Here is a 20,262-nt window from a genome sequence, read left to right as displayed (position 1 = left end):
GAAATTATATGCATTTACCTTTTTTGATTAACAATAACGATTTGATATACGTAGCGATTCAATTATATTATCTGTAATGAAAAGTAAAAATTTCTTTCTGTCAAAACATTGCCTTTGGCTAAAAATTTGGCTGAAAATTTGCAGTGGTGTGCTTTACTTTATCCTAAATTGAGATAAAAATGTCGAAATCAATTGGTGAAATGAACTAACCTATATCTTGAACACGGCGACCACCACAGAAAGTCACACGGGTATTCACTGCGAGAGGTGGCGTTTGTAGTCACAATTTGCGTTTCAAGTTTTGTTCTTAAAGAGCGAAATATACATCTATTTGGCCTAGAAAGATGCAGTAAAAATCACGCTGTAAGTACACGTTAAATTAATATATTCCTTGATATAGAAAGTTAGATTTTAAACGTATTTTTGAACAGGATTTTTGAGTTGAGAGTTTAAATTATTTTTCACCCTAACATCAGCGATCACCCGTTAATGCCTTAATTGTCAGATAAATTCAAAAGTTAATTATTGAAAAGATTGCAACTGTCTCCTTCTTGCTTTGATTTTTTATAAAACAATACTGTGGAAACTTGAAATTTTAACACAAGTCCACACGAGTAGCAACCCAGGGAACTTGGTTACATGTTCAGTTTAAATGCTTGAAAATAAGTTCCCGTGGTTCATGCAATTTTTATATCTTGGATGCGTACTTAAATCTCTGGCTTATATCTCCACTCTTTTTTACCTCTCACAGTTACTCCCCTTTAAACTACTTCTTTGAAGAACTTCAGAAGCTTAAACTTTTATCAAACTTTCATCGATGAATGTCATTCATCGAAATCAATAATTGTCACTAGAGAGACAAATTACCTAACATTTTACGATATTTAAAAAATCAAAATGGCTACCATCCATGTGTTAACTGTATGTAGAAAAATACAGTGTACGATTTTCGAACACTAAGACTTAAAATTCTTTCTTACTCCGGGAGCTTTAAAATGAGCCAAAGCAAATGCTAGACCAGATAAGTGTTGTTCAAATTAAATAGCAAAAATATCTGTCCTCAAAGCACATTCTACCTTGATTTGTGAGGAATACCAGAGAAAAGTTTCTTTTAATTATTCCTAGTACACAAATTCCTCAACATAGTATTAACTTTGCCATTGTAAACCATGTGATATTTGCGAAATGGCTACTAGCGCGAACAAGTCTAAACAATAAACCATAAGAAGTTATAATTCTTTCTAAAACACAAGTTGTTGTTTTTGTTTCAAGAGGCGCGCATTAATCATTAAAAATGCATAAATTGTTTGTAAGATTGATACGATTCACTCACATGTAAAAGTACGGAAAAGCTTTTGACTCTACGAGCTACATTTTATACACGTATTATTCCGAAAGAGATTGATCTATTTCAGATATCATTTATTGTTTTCATGAAATATGACAGGCTTACCAGCATTCACCAATCGCCACCATCATCATAAATAACACGAAAAAACAACACCACACTTCCGCATTGTTGATGAGAATACCGAGTACTAGTCTTTCTGAAATGAACAATCAAATATACAGAGACATCAACATCAAATATTGATATCTCATTGCATACTACATGAATTTCTATAATTTGACTCTACATCACTACTGAGTGCATCGATTATGCCAAACCTCTGCCATACCTTGAGTATAGGTAGGTCCACTAATTTTGTAAGTTTAATCAGCACGACATTCTATTTATTAACTTATTCGTATATTTCATGAATTTCTGGAAATGGGATATAAGAATATTGAGTGTACAAAATGCAACAGACCTCTACTCAATGTTTTATAAACACGCTATTCTAATTACTGGCTTATTTGCATAGTTAATGAATTTCTGAAATTAGGCTGTATATCAATATTAAACGCACTGATTTCGCATTTTTGCTCTTATTTTTATTAATCATACCAAGTCGAATTAGAAGCGAGTTTTTTATGGGTATGACATCCTAATTACTAGTTCATTTGCATATAAATGAACTTCTGTAATTTTTCATATATACCACAAACACATAGTTAATTAATATATGTAATTAGGCTATATTAGGCTGTATCAAAGCTATGTGCGAAAAGTGAATCGAGAGTTTGATCAGACTTCTAAGGTACAAAAGTTATACGAACATTAAGTCAAACTGGAAGTTCAAGGGGCATATCGGTGGATTTTACAAGATATCCAACATACATGTCAAAGCCGCATACTGTGACTTTGAGCAAGTACAACATTTACCGGTGTGTGATTGATGGATGGATTGACCGGATAATTCTGACGACTATATAATTCTACTGCTGTATCCAACTACTTTTATCTTTTATGTAATTGAAGAAATTAATTTGATTTTGAAAATGTGTCAGATGACCTGTAAAGTGTCAGTTACTAATAATAAGTTCATGATATTCGTCCACGGTTTTGTGTAACATTTACTACTGATTTGAACAAATGTCTTTGACTCCAAAAGTGTCCTGATGACTTTAAAAGTTTCCCCAAGATAATTATGATGATTATATACTTCCACTGCTACATCCACCTACTTTCATGAAATTTAAGGAATGTATTTGACACAAAATGTGCCAGGTGACCCGTTAAGTGTCAGTTACGAATAGGATTATAGAACACTTCCATAGCTCGGTCCAAGACTTAAAGTGTCTATGACATGCCCATACAACCAAACGTAAAATCACTCTTTGGGTCTTGAAGTTAGCTTACGTCACTGCCTTGCATTGCGTATCGCTCCCTTTGTCCAGATAAAAGGCAAGTAAAAGTTACGGGTGGGCGTGTACCCCTAGCCCAACTCGTTCGACTTTTTTCGGCTTTTCAAAGTTCAGCCGACGACTTATCTTAATACGGGCAAACAGTCTTTCACACCTTCGCAAATCCCATGTCCGTAAGGGTGTGAGGCAAGGGTTTCCTTTGCTCAGAACGTACACCCAGCGAACATTGTAGTGCCTAAACATTTTTGCCTTTTAGTGAAACGTTCATGTCAAACTAGATCGCGCCGATCGAGAAAATTAAAATGACCTGACAGGCTGTCTGGATTGGTGTACTAGAGTATAGGCTATAACTGCTTTTGGTGCAAAATACGGAAAATGAACATTACAAGAAGGATGACAGTCGATGTCACATCCTCATTCATCACGAAACATTTGTGCTGCTGGAAGCTTCCCGTATCTACACAATCATGATTACGGCGATTCAAAATTGCGAATTGATTCATGATTCAAAATGCGACCCGACAATGCGGCAACAGGCTTTCTTGTTTTTCTTTATTCCAAACATGCGCAGAATAGGCCTAGCACATGCGTTAGGCAGATGCGTTTGCTCTGAAAATGCACGGGAACGGGAACATTAGTCGATTGCACCATTTGTCTGTGCTCCAATAAAATGATGGTTTTGTCAAAGGTCGACGTCCCACCCACATACCCAAGAAAAACCTTGAGCTATTGTACTGCAGCTACAACATGCAATGCAGGTGTTTTACTCATTGAATGGAAACACTCAGGCGCGGGATCGCTCTACTTTTTATAAAATAAAATAAACCGTAAAAACTTCAAACTAAGAATGATACTGTCTCACTTAATACAAAGAAATGAAACTTGGCCTCATCGTACTTTCCAATCTGTCCCGAGCATTCAATTGATTTTTAACTCGCGCTTTGTCCTTCAGAGTCGTACTCCGACTCTGATTCGGAGCCGCTCGTCCTGGTGCCTGGGGTTTAAATTGATATACCTATATGCGCCTTCAAACCCATTTCCCCTCGAAATCACTTTCTAAGCATACCTAGCAACATTCTTAGTTACACTTGAATCTGAGCTGTTCAAGTTCCCACGCTGTTGAAATGTTGGAAAATGTTGGAAAATCTGTTTCAAAAAGAGGCTCGTCACTCATTACGGACGAAGATCACCAACTATTGTTGCAAAGCTGCAGAAGACACTACGGTCACGTGACCGGGCACTTTTCCAAATTTGGTCAAAAATATTTTCCTAGGGAAATAGCTTTTTGAAAAATACTTTCTGACGTCACTTTTGTCGATTCATTGGGGACTAGACGTATCTATTCTCTCGTCACCTGACGTATTCTGGCGAATCATGCATGAAACGGAATAAGCATGCGGCGTGTTATGATGATAAATAACATCTGGCAAGATACAACATACCGTTTTCTGAAAATTAATCTCCGTATTTTCACGAAATAAGTTGTCACTACATAGCATTGGCGAACATTGGATTCGATTCTTACCTCTATTCGTTATTTTTTCGGTCAATCTCTTGCAATAGACAATGGTATCAATGCACAATGTACTAATAGTAGTGACCAACACTGTTTGAAGTGTGAGTTTGACAGAGGAAGATATAAGAAAGCCTACGATCTGGTTCAAGACAAAGGAATCAAAAACAGAAAATGTGAAGGTGAGTAATTTATTCAATCGATGTTACTGAGGCAGTTGTTTTCATTTTTTCCATATTGACTGTTTAATGAATTTGGCCATTATCTCAAGTATAATGTATCAGTGTAAAACAAGACAAGCATACTTTTGAAATACATTATCTGTGACAATATAGGGTGTGATTCTCCAGTTAGTTTTTTTAGCAAGAGGAGACAGCTCAATGCCGGTACAATCTTGCAAGAATTAATAATTTGCACAGAAAATAAATGCAGAATATTTCGGTGCTCGAAATGTTTGAAAACGACTACAGTTATTTTACGTAAGGCTGCGCAAATTTGAAACTTTGTATGACGTCAGCGCGCGCCTAGGTTTAGCTGTAAATCCTCGAAAACAAACAAATATGCAAATGAGGTCAAACTGTGTCATATGACGTCACATGTCTGTTCGTCCCTTCGTCTGCTGCTCAGTACCTCACCTCGCTCGCGAGGTATATTCAACTTTGCGGGGCGCCTCGTGACCAGAACGTTTTGTCGCTAGATTTTTTCGGGTGTCTGTGGGTAAGTTCTTTTGAAGATGGCAGAAGAGGTTCGCCAACAACAACGGGAGATTGTAACTTGCCGAGTGATTCAAAATGAGAAGGTTGCAATGGACTGGTACGCCTTTGACGTCGGTCTGTCTTGCAGCTTCGGTGCTCTCTATGAAGGGCTGGTCCGCGCCAGTCAACACGAACATGGCCGATTCAAAACGAAAATTGCTAAAGACGCCAAAACGTCGTGCTACTTGCTACAGTCCGATAAAAGTGGTGACAGCGACAGAATAGAGGTGAGTCCAGGGCTGGCTATTGCAAAAACATGTGATCGATTCCAGAAGTATTACATTCTATTCGATGTACATTTGAAACCGGACGACATCGTGACAATAACAACACAGAACTGTAATCGCAAGATGCCTTGCTCAGCACATGGAGCAGCAACTTCAAGTAAATGCAATGAAGTATTCAGATAAAATTGCCGTTGATAGCGTCTCTAGAGAGGAATCGTTTATATAACGGCATCAACGTACTTGCCACAAATGGATGCGTCGGAGCGTAAAAGAGTATAGAAAAAGTCACACAAGACATAGTTGATCGCTTCGGTAGACTTTCCTTGAAATGTGTGCCCTTCAAGACGTATGTCAGCACTCCTGAAGTCACAGTGGAGGAACTACAATCAGCATTAGCCAAGGTGGATGAATTGATCTTACCCACAGACACCCGAAATAAAATCTTAGATAAACGTCGTAAGCTAAAGGCATGCATAGAACAGTGTTCGTCGCACATACTTCTTTATGATCAAGAACTTGAAGTGTGGCGAATCAGAGTGCAGTATCGGTAGACCATTCAGAATGACGGGTGATTTGAAGAACGTCCATGCTATTCAAGGTTAGTAAAATATGTGTATGTGCATTTTGGAAATACAGCGTATGTCAGTCAGTAAATGCGCTGATAAATATGACCACACTGTACAAGTGCATTGAGGAGTCATAGCCAAGGTTGTATCCCTGATCTGTGACTGAAATAATTATTTCTAAAATCCATTGCCCTATCAGAAAGGGACGAGTGCTTGATGCAGAACTCATCAACTTATACTGAGCAGTGAAACAGTTACAATGTAGAGGTGACATGTGTGAAGACCTCAAAGTGGTCCCCGACTTCAAAGTGGTCCCCGTAGTTGTAAATAAACTAAATTTTTACGCAGTGCAAGGATTTTTTCATTCGTATATTTGCATAAAGTTGTTGAACTTTGTAACATTGCCAATACTAATCTGTTCTTTTGGTCCTTTTTGATATATGCGCTCACTTTTTTTTGCGCTGCACACGATAAAGACCTGGCGATCAACTGATCACTGTACGAATCTCCATGGCCTACCAGTTTAAACCCCATCAACCTTAACCAATATCGGAGTGAGTACCAGCTCAAACAGTCATTAGTTTTAACCTTATTGCTCGAAGTTAATGCGAGTACTGATTGTCTTCATCTATTATCATATACCTACATTAACGTGCCTGTGTAAAGCTATGGGAGAAAGCACCCTCAGATCCGCGCATTATTTTACGTATCACGCCCCAGCCCAGTGCCCAAACATGGGCAACCGCGTGCATTTCTGAACTGTCTCGATTCTGGTTACTACGCGCGTTGCTATCCGCAAACGTTCCATTCGTACACAAAGCCAGCCCGAGATTTGGAAAACGTTTGCTTGCTCAGATCGTAGTTACGCATGGCGACAGTGGAGCCGCGCCGATAGCATTGGCTTTTATTTCTAAATTCTAGTGAAATCTTGTGTATACTAAGTGCGTGCCTGTTCAGGATAAATTATAAGAAACTGACATCACGCTTTTGTCCATATTACACCTCGATTTCAGCCTTGATCTCTGTTGGTCACGTAAAAGTACGCATATTGCTTTGCACGTTCTAGAATTCTGCAGGTAAAAAAATGACGTCATTATGTATGTCAATGCGCGACGGGAAGCGGCCATCGCATTTATGAAAAACTGACACAAATGGCAATGAATTTTTGATATCGCACGCATTTTTATCTCCTAAACAATGTTGAATATAATGTAAACTACATATTTATCATTCCATAAGGTATATGATAAAGATTAAAATCGAATTACACTGAATGAACTTGCACAGAAACATCGCAATTCAGTCATGCATGTTGGAACAATGATGGCCCTGCGTACGATGCTGTGTGTTTCCGATGTGCGTGCGCTCATAAGCTGCTGTACCTCTCTTTGCCAACTTGGAGTTTGTTTTATTTACCCCGCAAAATAATGAAATAGCTTAGTCTTTGAATAAATGAACATGTACATACTTTATATCCGACTATCTATGACTCATCTCCTATTTCCGTTAATTATGTCGAATGTCGCAACATCTAATTTTAACCGTTTTTAAGAGCAGTCGACTGTTTCTGCTCGGTTCTGAACTTTTGACAGATCCAACGTATTCAATACGTTTTACGCGATAGGGCAAACCGTGCAGAGTTCGTGGACGTCGGCTCTCGGGAAAGTGGTTAAAAATACATGTTTATTTTATCGAGGTAGCTAGCAGAAGTAGACAATGGATCGTGAACGACCAGTGCTATAGTCCCGGTCGGAAAAAAATACCAAAAATGTCCATGGGCTGGCTTGTGGCGATAAATTTTTAACTCGCAAGCGCGATCGATACGCCACAGCACTGCTGCAAATTGTATTTCATATCCGTTTATGTATTTAAGAGCAGCGATTAAAATGACTTCCAAATGTCGATATGACTTCAAATGAGTCATATTTATAGATACGTCATGATTGATATACACACTAGCCCTCCCCATTGTTAATTCTGTGCTCAGCCCTTATTTTGTACATTTTTTCCTAACTTTAGGTATTAAATAGCAGCTGATATTAATCAGAAACGTCCAGGTGACAACAAAAGCGTCCATTTTGCGGTAGGTGTCGTCAGACTTGAATTTAACCCCTATCTTACCGGACGTTTAGGATGGGGACCACTTAGAAGTCGGGACCACTTTGAGGTCTTCACAGACGTGGTACCCTGCGTAGATTGCAAGAAGCCCTGGCAAAGTATTGTCAGCACTTATTTCTTGTTCCCATTTGCAGTTGTGTAATATCACTCCAAACAGTCAAAATTATACAGTACCAAAAGTGTGCAGTAAAGTAACTGAACCAAGTACATTGAAAATATTTACATTCTTTTATGTGTACTTTTTATTTATTGTTCAATGTTGTGTAAGTCATGAATAAAAAATACACCAAGTGTTTTCTGTGTTTTCCCATACTCTTTGATAGGTGCATTTATTCAGCAAAGAGACTACTTCCTGAACAAAGACAACTTCATGCCTTCCTAGACGAGTGTCTGCATACCTGTGGTGGTGTATTTGTGCAACCAGGTCATCCTCTATATGGAATATGTGTAACGAGGCAGAATCAAAGTTGTTGCAGTGAAATTTCAACACATTACTACTCGTCAAAACTCCCTCTCCCAGATATATGTTACAGCTGTGGTGATGGTGAGGTTTCCCCTGTGACTAAAGAAATGAGAACTACATACCAGACAGTCCATCCAGTGGATGTTTTTCACTGTTAGTGTTATAACATTTGAAAGACTACAGGTGTTGTACCTCAGTACAAATATGAACATCAAGTGAAAGTCTTCTCTGTCAAGGTGTTTAACTTAATATAAGCCAGTACTTCTCATTGTAAGTTTATTTACATTGTTCAAGTAAAAAACTGTTTAACTCTTATACCTTCATGTGTAAGTGTTTTATTTCAATGGAATAGTCCATTCCGCCAATAGATTGTGCATGTGCATGACACTTTAAACTAAACATTTAATTTATAATCACATTGAAGGAAATAAAACACATGCCCGGGTTCTATTTGTTGATTTTTCATCTGCATTTAATACTATTCAGCCGCACATCTTAACTGGTAAATTATTGTCTCATTTTAACATTCATCCTAAGATGTCGGTTGGGTTTTGGATTTCTTAACTAGGAGATCACAACATGTTCGAGTGAACGGCACTTTTTTTGATGTAGTATCTCATCTACTGGCTCACCGCAAGGTTGTGTACTGTCACCACTTCTGTATATTCTATATACGGATGATTGCAGAAGTCACCATGATGATAGATTTATAATTAAGTTCGCGGATGACTCTGCCATAATCAGTCTACTCCATAATCATGAACGAAATCATGGGCCAGTGGTCGATGACTTTGTAAAGTGGTGTAAAAGTTCTTTCCTCGAACTTAACATTGATAAGACCAAAGAATTGTGTACAGATTTCAGGAAAGACGCACCATCAGCTGATGTAACAATTATTAATGGTAAAGAAGTGGAAATTGTTGAGAAATACAAATATCTGGGTTCTATTTTGGATAATAAGCTGCGATGGGAGGATAACATTAATATGATTTTATGTAAATGCCAGCAGCGTCTGTTCTTCTTGAGGAAATTGAATTTCTTCAAAGTTGACAGAAGAATGCTTGTGCTTTTTACAGATCATGTATTGAAAGTGTCTTAAGTTTTTCACTCGTTTGCTGGTTCGGAAACCTCACTGTACAGTGCAAGAACAAACTTGGTAGAATAGTGAACATCTGTAGTAAAATAATTGGAGTGCAACAAACTATCTCAGTACATTGTATAAAAAACAAGTTTTACACAAAGCCAATACTATAGTCAGGAATCATCACCACCCACTTTACAAGAAATTCAATATTTTACCATCTTGCCGGCGTTATAGGGTTCCAATAACTAGAACAAATAGATCAAAACATTCGTTCATTCCCACTGCAATTTCTGTACCGAATCAAAAGAGAAACGACTAGTCATCTCTGCTTTTAATGTGTTTTCAACGTCACTGATCTTTTTTTAAATATTTTATACATGTCTTATCTGTGTAACTTTTTGACTTATCCGCTGTCGTACAAAGAATTGCCCATGTTTTGGGATGATAAAGAGCTATTGTATTGTATTGTATGTTATATACAATCAAGACCCAAGGTTCATCATGCCAATGGCAATGCCAAGGACATCCAAAAGTGATAGGCAATGTAAATCTGAACAAGAATTTCAGTGTAATTAACCATTTGTGTGAAATTTATGTTTTGTCTTTAAGGATTAGGGCTTCTTGAGTATGGATATTTGTTTCAAATTTGTTTTTTACCTGATTGCATATTTTGCAGGTTTTGGTGACCTAGGTGACATCAAACTTAATTCCAAATTTGTGCAGCCTAAACATTGTTAGTAAGCTTTGATATGTAATTTTGAATCACTTTCGTATAAAATATTTTCAGAAAATAAAATAAGAACGAAATAAACATTCTTACAAGGGCGAAATTGTGACTGTTTTCGTCATTGTTTCAAAATCAATGTGAGGAACATAGAAGTGGCGATTCCACTGGACAATGTTTATTAAAACAACTCATAGACTGTTTCGGATGCTGGCGTTTTGCATGCTTACCCATGTGCGATTTTTAAATGAGGTAAATCTTTTTAGAAGATTACTGAACTGGAGTAAGTTATATTCTGATCATTGTGAATCAAATTTGTCTTTGAAACATTCATAATTATTTCGATCTTATTCACAGAACGTTGCTCCTGGAAACCAGACAGTAAGTTCTGCTTCCCACAGGGTCTTGCCGGGACACCCGTCTACGTCGGTTTCAAGGTACTATTGTCTTTCAAGTAGGTTTATTAAATAATTCACTCAATTCCGAATCGGAGGTTACGGAAAGACCAAGCAGTTGGTCAGTCAGTAACTTATTTTGGAATAGTAAACCTAACACCTAATCGTTGTATGTTTTATTTTTACTCTGCCAGGTTTAAGTCTTTGGAAATGTACAGCTGTTAGATAGTGCATGTTTACCAAATCTTCCGAATTAATGGCCTGTAAATTTCGTCAGGACATGACCATGCCGGAAAATGCCGAGAGAGTTTGACCGGTTAAGAAGGGCTTGACTACGCAGTTTCTGCGTAGTGAAGCTTCATTACGTATTCATGGTGACCCCTGGCCAGCTGTCAATAACTTTGGGGGCTTTTGTCTTTTGGCCTGCTTTGCATATGCGTCGTTGGACACGACCTGCCAATCACCCAGGTAGTCAATTAAACTACTAATTGACTGTTTACCGACCCAATTAACACTATCCAGCAGTATCAGTCATATTTTAATCGCGTGGCCCGGGTGGGCACAACGTAGGAACGCGTGTATTTCTGTGTGTACGTTTCACTTGTGGTGTGTTTGTACCATAGTGTGTCCTTGTTTCACCTACAGCATTACCTTCAAGGTGACAGGCTTACTATTAATGTTCAGTATCATTGCACCGAGTTCTGCCCACGGTGAAAACCACCTGTTTTGCCTACTAATTACTGCCCGTCGCTGCCCGTCCTGAATGTAGCCTATCTATAGCTACAGTAATCACATAAATCATTTATCAGTTTTGATATATACTCCTAAATTGTAAGTTTGATCAAAATCGAGACCACATTCAAGGGCTATGCAGACTGTCCATGTAAGCACACACAGTGACAAGAAGGCGGCAAACACCTACTCACCAAGCACATCGAATCGGCGAAAAGAAGCATAAAAAGCTAGGCTTATCGCCAAAACAAACGCGCCAAGCGCTAACAAAAACCCATACCAAGCGGCCCTTTTCAGGGCCACCAAATACTCCAAAAAGGGAACTACCAAAAAATACGATAAGATGACATAGAACACACAAACACTTAAAAGAAATAACAAAAATCGTACACATAACAAACAACTGAAACACAACATTAAATACAAAATAAACAATCACAGTAACGTAACAGAAAACATGGCCGTGGAAATAAATCAGCTATTTCCAAAGAAAAGCCGACAACAACATGAAATTCAACAACAACCTATCATCGCTCAAACTATGAAACTCCGAAAAATAGTACTAGGCAAAAGCCTTAAAATTCATTCGGACACCAACAAAACCAAACAGAATAAAACCACCTCAGGATTTCAACAAATAAAGTCGTATAATGTGACTACGCTACATCGTGAGACACAAACAATCGCAACAACACAAATTCAAAGAAAAGTCAAATTGGACCACGAACAACAAAAAAAACAAAAACTTGAAAGCTTCTAAACTCGCACTTCTAGAGATACCCTTTCAAACAAGGAAACAAAACATGTCGCGTGCCAAAAGAATCGCGATAAACCAGCTTGCAAACATTGGACAAATTTTGGGAAAATAACCCTTCGACAAGGGTCGGTTTTTCGTTATTGTCAACACAAACGATTACGTACTCGAATGCGAAAGGCAATTACGTAACACTCAGTATTATACACAACAAGCAAACACACAGTAACAAACAGTAAACAAAGTAAATGAACTATTAATTAAAATGTACGAGAACAAGCACATCAACCAGGATACTTGTAAGTATCTTGATTCAATAAACATAAAATCCGTACCCCGCAGTGATACTTATTGCCTAAAAATTCACAAACCTCCGTAAAAATCTAAAAGACACACCAGTCAAAACAAAATTTACCGAAGTAAAGAAATATAGAACAAACAACCGAACCACCAAACGGACTCACAACGTGACCAAAATTAATATACTTGCCTCGCTAATCGGAAAGCAGGACCACTAAAATGCATTAAAATAAATTTTCACAAACACAAACTAAGGAAAGAATCTACACTGCGACTGATGAGAAACCACACTCGGGTTTCGAAACGCAAGCGTCAAAGGGCGACTCTATCAACTTTTGTAACAACATAGGTCCGGCTGCGTCTCGCCATAAGCTTTCCCCACACAAACAAAACATTACCGTACACACTAATCCAAACTTCTCTACAAATATCCAAAGCGAAACAAACATTTCATTAACACAAACAATCGGATAAGAATGTAGGAACACATTTTCGAAACGAATCAAACACAAACTCGACACAAAAACATTTAGGATAGTTAGGTGGGGAGCCTGTTTCACATTTTTTACATCTCGCTATACTGTCTATGATTCTAAAAATAAAGTCATCTGCCACTTTTTCTGTATACGCGGTTTGGCAAAACTCATCTCTTCAATCGAAAGTCGGGCGATTTCATGGTTCTTTGGGACACTTAAGTGTACGTCGAGCTTAAGGAATGTAGTTACATTCGCGATGTTTTATTCGAAAATTATTTATTCCTTCAAGGGCAAATGCACATAATTTATGCTGTTGGAAATACTGGCCGCTCATAAACAAGACAATAAACTCAATATATGTGCATTTTTACTTATATTGTCAAAGTACCACCGACACCCACAAAAAACCAAATGGTTCAGTCCAGGTATTTGCAACTCTGCCATCCGACTGGTCAACAGGAAATCAACCATAGGTGTCTTTTGGCACGCGTATACGCCAGTCACCTAGGCGACGGTAATCTGCACCACTTATCACCATCGGGAAGGTACTCCTCCCCATATACCACTGGTGATCCCACCCTCAAGGCACTGCGTCATTCGACCAAGCATTGTTATTGTAATTTCCTGCATAAAATTAACAGCGAGGTCAACCGGTCAAACTCTCTCGGCATTTTCTCTCATGACCTCGATAGTACAGGGCATGTCCTCGGTAGTATTTCCGTATTTTATCTTTTCGGCATAGTGGTAAAGCTTTGCAAAAATGAGTTATACGTAAAAAGAAAAAAAAAACCATTAATTGCATTATGACCTGAAGTTTATAATTCCACTGTGGATTATGGTAGAATCTTAGACAGAACTTCGGGGTCAAACGCATATCTGATGACAAGATAAGGTTTTCACATATATTTAATTAGGCCTATGGCCAGGAAAAGAGTGGATGTTGCAAATATTATAACATATCCATATAATATGACTATTGTTCTATTAGTAATTATTAACAAGTAACCGAAAACCGGAGATAGAGAACTGTTATAGAAAATTTACCGCGCCCTGTCCGTCGTATTTCAATTGGTCGAGCTGTACCACGTGACCGATCACAATACTCGGTTATGGTTTGTTTAAATGCCCGTGAATATGAAAAATGTCGTAGACATCGTAAATTTTACAATTAAAACGTTAATTGTGATTTGTACAATGATCATAAATTACAATGGAGCATTCGTGGGCCAACTTTAGACAGATTTTCCCCAAAAATCTTCGGATTTGCAGCATTTTTACAACGCGCGTAACAGTGCGTCGCGCTAACTGACAAGGTGTGGGGATAAGGTCTTTTGCATGTGAATTTTTAGTAAATTTTGACAGTTTCCTTGGATTCGTTAATGATGTAATGGAAATAACTGACTCCATTTTGACCATTAAAGTTTATTTAAGAATACACATGGTTTCTTTGCCTGCCTGTTAATATGAATAATAATATTAACAACTCACAGTATCGTAAAGATGATCGATATTTTACAGCTAAACATAAATTGTGATTTGTAAAAAAAGATCATGATTAATCACAAAGTGCAATGGTGCACTTGTTTGCAAATATAATTTTAGACTTTTTTACAAAAGATCTCCCAATTTGCAAAATTTTACACGAGTGGCGTACCGTCTACATTACGGAGCTACTATAAGAAATTGTATCGTAACTTGAGGCGACTGATATGATAAAGAAAGTCTATCACACTTTCGAAACAGCGTTAAAGGATAGTAGTGTTGTACACAGTCTCTCAACTTTGGAGTACAGACTGCAAAGTACAGCTGTCTCGCCGTGCCTGATCGGTTCTATACACAAGGCGCTAGCAGCGAAACATAAATACAGTGCCATAAATCAAACGCAAACAACTAAGAATCGAACGATGTGTGAAGTTGCTTTGCTCAGCGCTTAGCCTAGCTGTTATTTCACAGCTGAAGTTACGTCCCCTTGGTTCAATATAACTTCTGTAATCTTTTGGTCTCAAAAATTGTCAAAATCCAGGAGAGTAGGCTGAGGGGTCTATACTGAAATTAAGAAGTGGCCGATGATTATAAATTACAATTAAAGCTGCAAGCAGCGTTGGCGGGGCCCAAGCGGATAACATGGTTGAAAGATCTTGTACTAATGATATTATGTGCAAAATTCGATCTTGGAAAAGTATGATTTTGAACATCATCTCATAGTTACTGTACGTGTCAGTGGGAATTGCATGTTTTACGTAAAATCCAATATGGCGGCCAAATATGAAGGGTGTAGCACTTGTGGTTTGTGAATATTGACATATACTCATATTTAAGGGCAAAGGTCATCGAGGTCACGTGATATTTTGTCAAAAAAATTGTAATGCTAAGTTATCCCTATATACCAAAAATCAGACCTCTAGCTCTATTGGCTGGCTCAGAATTAGATATGCGCATAATTAATGAGGTACAGGATGTGGTGTCATAAGGTCTCCCATCATACCAAATATGAAGGGTGTAGCACTTGTGGTTACTGAGTTATGGACATATACGTATATTCAAGGTCAAAGGTCATGAAGGTCACGTGACATTTTGTCAAAAAAATTGTATTGCTAAGTTATCCCTATATACCAAAAATCAGACCTTTAGCTCTATTGACTGGCTGAGAATTAGATATGCGCATAATTAATGAGGTACAGGATGTGGTGTCATAAGGTCTCCCATCATACTAAATATGAAGGGTGTAGCACTTGTGGTTACTGAGTTATGGACATATACTCATATTTAAGGTCAAAGGTCATCGAGGTCACATGACATTTTGTCAAAAAAATTGTATTGCTAAGTTATCCCTATATACCAAAAATCAGACCTCTAGCTCTATTAGCTGGCTCAGAATTAGATATGCGCATAATTAATGAGGTACAAGATGTAGTGTCATAAGGTCTCCCATCATACCAAATATGAAGGCTGTAGCACTTGTGGTTACTTAGTTATGGACATATATGTATGTTTGAGGTCAAAGGTCATGGAAGTCATGTGACATTTTATTAACAAAATTGTTTTCCGTGGTTATCCCTATATACCAAAAATCAGACCTCTGGCTCTATTGGATTGCCCAGAATTAGATATGACTCTTACATAGGCCAGAATAAGCCATTGATATAGCTTAGCTGCAGAAGTATAGGGGAGGTCAAAGGTCATTGAAAAATCAGAAAAATATACTTTAAAAATCTTCTTCTCAAAAACCGCCAGGTCAATTTCCTTGAAATTTCATATATAGCATCTAGGTAGTATTGCCTATAAAGTTTGCGAAAAGATTTTGGATCGGTCAAATTTTATGGAAATGGGACAGTAAAAAACATTTTCATTTCAAAATTGTAGCCAGGTCACATGACTAATTACAAATTCAAGGGTCAGGTGCACGAGTACTACCCATCACCTGTTACCCCTGCAAGTTTGAGAAGTTTTCGTTCAGACGTTCGAGAGATCTAGGTGAGCAAAGAAATGGCAGAAGAAGAAGAAGAGGAAGTCAGTAGAACTTGAGCAATAACAATAGGGTCCCAGCCGGTCGGCTTGGGCCCCTAATGAAGCCACGCTATAATGCAGCTCTATTACAATGAGCACGAAAAACATTGTCTCGGAAATAATGTGCGAGAAAACTGAGTTTCATGGATGTTTGACAGCCAAACGACGATATATTAACAAAGAGAAAATTTATTGCAACTCGCAGCCCGCAAAATACCGCATCCGGATCAATGCTTGAGTTCCCTGCTTGAATTACTTCTGTTGCTCAGTCTGTGCAACTACAACTGTTTCAAAGCGATCGGATTTATTTTACAACACAGATACAAAATACATTGTAAACTTACCAAAATGGCGAGTTTTCGAGGTCTTGATGCTTTTTTCTTCCAAATATTCAATATTACTCCACGTTTTCTCAGAATGCTTCTTTTATACGAATCCAGGATTTAGAATCAAACAACTCTCATTAGGTCAATTTAGAAACGAAAGCGGACAACAAACCTGTACGTATACTGGCTGTTACTGGATAGTTTTTGAACAGCACGGCGTGTTACATCGTCGACGTTGTTACACCTATCTGTAAACATTTCAGCACGATGTCATGGGCCAGTTCAGAATACAGAAGTACATTATTATATGAGACTAGGCTTCTGTTCAGTATTTTATGATACATGGCTGGTCCAGGAGGAAGTCTAAAACCGTGAGAGAAAGAAAATGTTCATGTTATTGTTATAATCGCATTGTCTGAGTTCACATGTTATTTAATGGAAGTTGACACTTGGTCAACATGGGAGTATAAAAGCTTATATGTAGAATAAGCTGTTGATGAGCATGTGTACGGTGTAGCCAAGTCAAGTCAGGCGCAAAGTCAGAAAAAGTAAATAAGAGGTGTTTGGTTATCTGAGAAATTCAAAACAAATTATATGTTTAAACATGGATGATACGTATATTCAATAGTTCTCAATGAGCAAGAGCAATTGAATTATTGCCCTTGGTGTTATACAATATAAATTTTTTACTATAACCCAAACGGGATTCGAACCCCCACACACTCACGGCAACATCGCCTAGCACGTAGAGATGTATGCAGACTGTAGACAGAAGTGTTATGTCCGATTCGGAAGAGCTCACTGCAAATGAACCGTAGCAGCAAACTGGAAATCGGATCCCATGTACCGTAGCATCAGACAGTCTTATATTTACCGTTTATGTTGACAAGTTTTACTGTTACGTTAATAAAGTCAAATTTTCATTGTTTTCAATTCCAATTAGGTCTACATTTATGAATTTAAATGGATCCATATGTTAGTAGTAATGAGAACACAGGTGCTAGTAAGAAAATGCTAACGTAATCGGCTAAAAGGCCTTCTTGTCGAGGATGTAGAACTATTATAACTAGATATCGGGCAAATCATCCGCTATTTTCTTGACAACTGACACTGAGGGACAAATAATAACAATGTGGTCAAATATTTGCCAAGAAAGGCGTACTTCTATTCATGGTGTTCGAGTTCTCGTGACCACATGAAGGTGAACCGACAGAAAAAATTTGGTTTTTAAAATTAGAAATGACTTTATACAAATACATACAAGAAAACGTCACGTATATATATCCTAATAGTGTATAAAGAAAATCCAAAGGCAAATTACAGAACGTGCCAGATATAGACGCAGACCAGTCTCTACTATATAGAAGTACATTCAGCTGCACATGACACTTAACCTGTAATTTCGCTAGGCATTTACAGTTGTATTACCCACCTCCACGCCAGATAATTTCCCTCAACAACCATGCACGGGTTTGTCTCTCTCTCTCAATTATATTTATGAGAGCGGATGACCCTATATGACCTTAAATGGTTTGTCACGTACATATTAGCTGTTAGTTGTAAATAATAAGAACCACACAGTTGGAATCAATTAATTGCTACCGAAGTCACGAGTCTTTTCGTCTTATTCAAATTGTAGAGCTATTTATAAACCGTTCGAGGCTAGTGGTAAGCCAACAGTGCTTTCAAAATTGTTGGAGCTCGATTTACAACAGACGGCAGCACGACAACAGACGTCGATTATTATGAAAAAATGTTATAGCCAGAACACAATGGTGTCCTATCGTCACGCGGGAAAACTCAGACTGCAATCTAATATTGGAGGAAATACCAAATGCTATGAACAAAACTCCATCATTATATTATTTTGGTGTTTGCTTCAACACACTTATTCGTCACCAGAAAATATCTTTATGAACCAGTTCCCGAAATTGAAATCAAGAAAACTCTACTCAGTAATTACAGGGGATGGGCCTGGGAAATTTCGTGCACACCTGTACTGTAAAATGTGACCCTCCCCTACCCTTGTGTCTAAAATGTGACCCCTCCCCTTGTCAGGCATTCTAAAACGTGACCCCTCCCCAAGTCACTGCAATATTCTCCCCAGGCATAACTAAAAACAGCATCAGCTAATTTACATTACAATTAGTTTAATTTTTATAATAGTTACAGACAAAATAACAGAAATTACAAGATTTTCACCGAAACGCTGATTCACTATACATGGTAGTCTAAACATTAAACTAAAAATATCTGTGCATTTATAGACATTTGATAATTGATATTCACTTTGCCATTTGTTCCATAAGTGTTTGTCTCTTATCTTTCATCAGTTTTAACTGTTCAAGGTGTTTAATGTAGGATACCACTGCATCTTCTTTTTTGCTTGTGAAGCTTGTCAATAATGTGTATATGTATCTAAAAGAATCGATGTATTTTGTCGGCAATTTCCTATTGAGGAAATAACAAATGAACATTTAAAGATTTGGCCGTAAAATCATCTTCTGTCAAAAGTGACCCTCCCCTAGAAAGGTTTATTAAACATTGACCCTCCCCCTTGGACAGTCTTCTAAAAGTGACCCCCATTGCCCCGGCCAACCCCCTTTACTTACTGAAGGATCCCCCCACGATCACAGCTGTTGCAATAGCGTAATTTTAAATGACGTCATTTTACCTTTACAATCTTTATTTTCCTTGGCAACAGAGTCTCCGTGATAAGATGGCCATGTAAACTATCATGGTCAAGGCTAATGAATGTAATACAACAAACATAATACCTACAACCATAGCAGTCACAGCCACAGAAAGATTAGTTAAGTCACTTGACGAGAAAGTATATAACACTTCAGTGCCTTCGTAGACCCATCTCAGGGCTTGTCAGACAGTACTAATTTCTTTCACTAGTACCTTTGTGCCTCATAAACTCAGGTTGGCTGTATCGCACCGACCTATAATTTATTTGTCACATCAAGCGTTTACAGTTTGGTTGATTTCCTTATACATTTGAATCGAGACAAAAATGACACTCATTCCTTTACAGGCAAAATTAACAATCTTTATTTGGAATGATAACTAAACGAGACATTTTGTTCACAAACAGAGAGAAGAAGAGTAAATGTAGATAAGTAGCTCTAAATGAAAATAACTTAGCTCGGTGTGAAACGATCTAAAAACATATGAAGTCATATTAATAAGATATAATCTTAATTATCAAACTATTCAACCCAGATTATGTGATAAAAAGCAAAATAATTATGATTCTTAATATTCTTGGAATCGTAACTAATTGACTTGAAATATTAACATTACAGATAATTCAACTTGCCTTTCTTATACCAAGTGGCCTTGTGCTCACTTTTATAGCCTTAAGTGTAATTCAATTATGAAAAGTAATAAAGCAATGTCGACAATAATGACTATGCTGCCTCTGTAATCCACCAAATGAAAGTTCAGTTTTTCATTTCCTCTTGCCAAACGTAAGTCGTATGTCTCAGTGTCGTATCTGGACTACTCTTTATTAGGGGAAAAAGACAATATGCTATCTAGATTCTGACATTACCAAGATAAATATCGA

The 20,262-nt window shown here is 37.7% G+C and overlaps 1 long non-coding RNA gene across 1 annotated transcript; it reads right to left on the bottom strand.

Annotated features, from left to right (window-relative positions):
- Positions 1–248: 248 nt before the first annotated feature.
- Positions 249–16,963, bottom strand: LOC139146992 (uncharacterized). Its single transcript, XR_011555621.1, has 3 exons — positions 16,707–16,963; positions 1,454–1,547; positions 249–336 (listed from the first exon to the last, which is right to left on the bottom strand). It is a non-coding gene; the product is annotated as an uncharacterized lncRNA (long non-coding RNA).
- Positions 16,964–20,262: the final 3,299 nt, after the last annotated feature.

Source organism: Ptychodera flava, chromosome 2 (assembly GCF_041260155.1).
Source record: "Ptychodera flava strain L36383 chromosome 2, AS_Pfla_20210202, whole genome shotgun sequence".
In the NCBI taxonomy this organism is placed as follows: Eukaryota; Metazoa; Hemichordata; class Enteropneusta; family Ptychoderidae; genus Ptychodera; species Ptychodera flava.
This window is presented reverse-complemented; position numbering and strand designations above follow the sequence as displayed.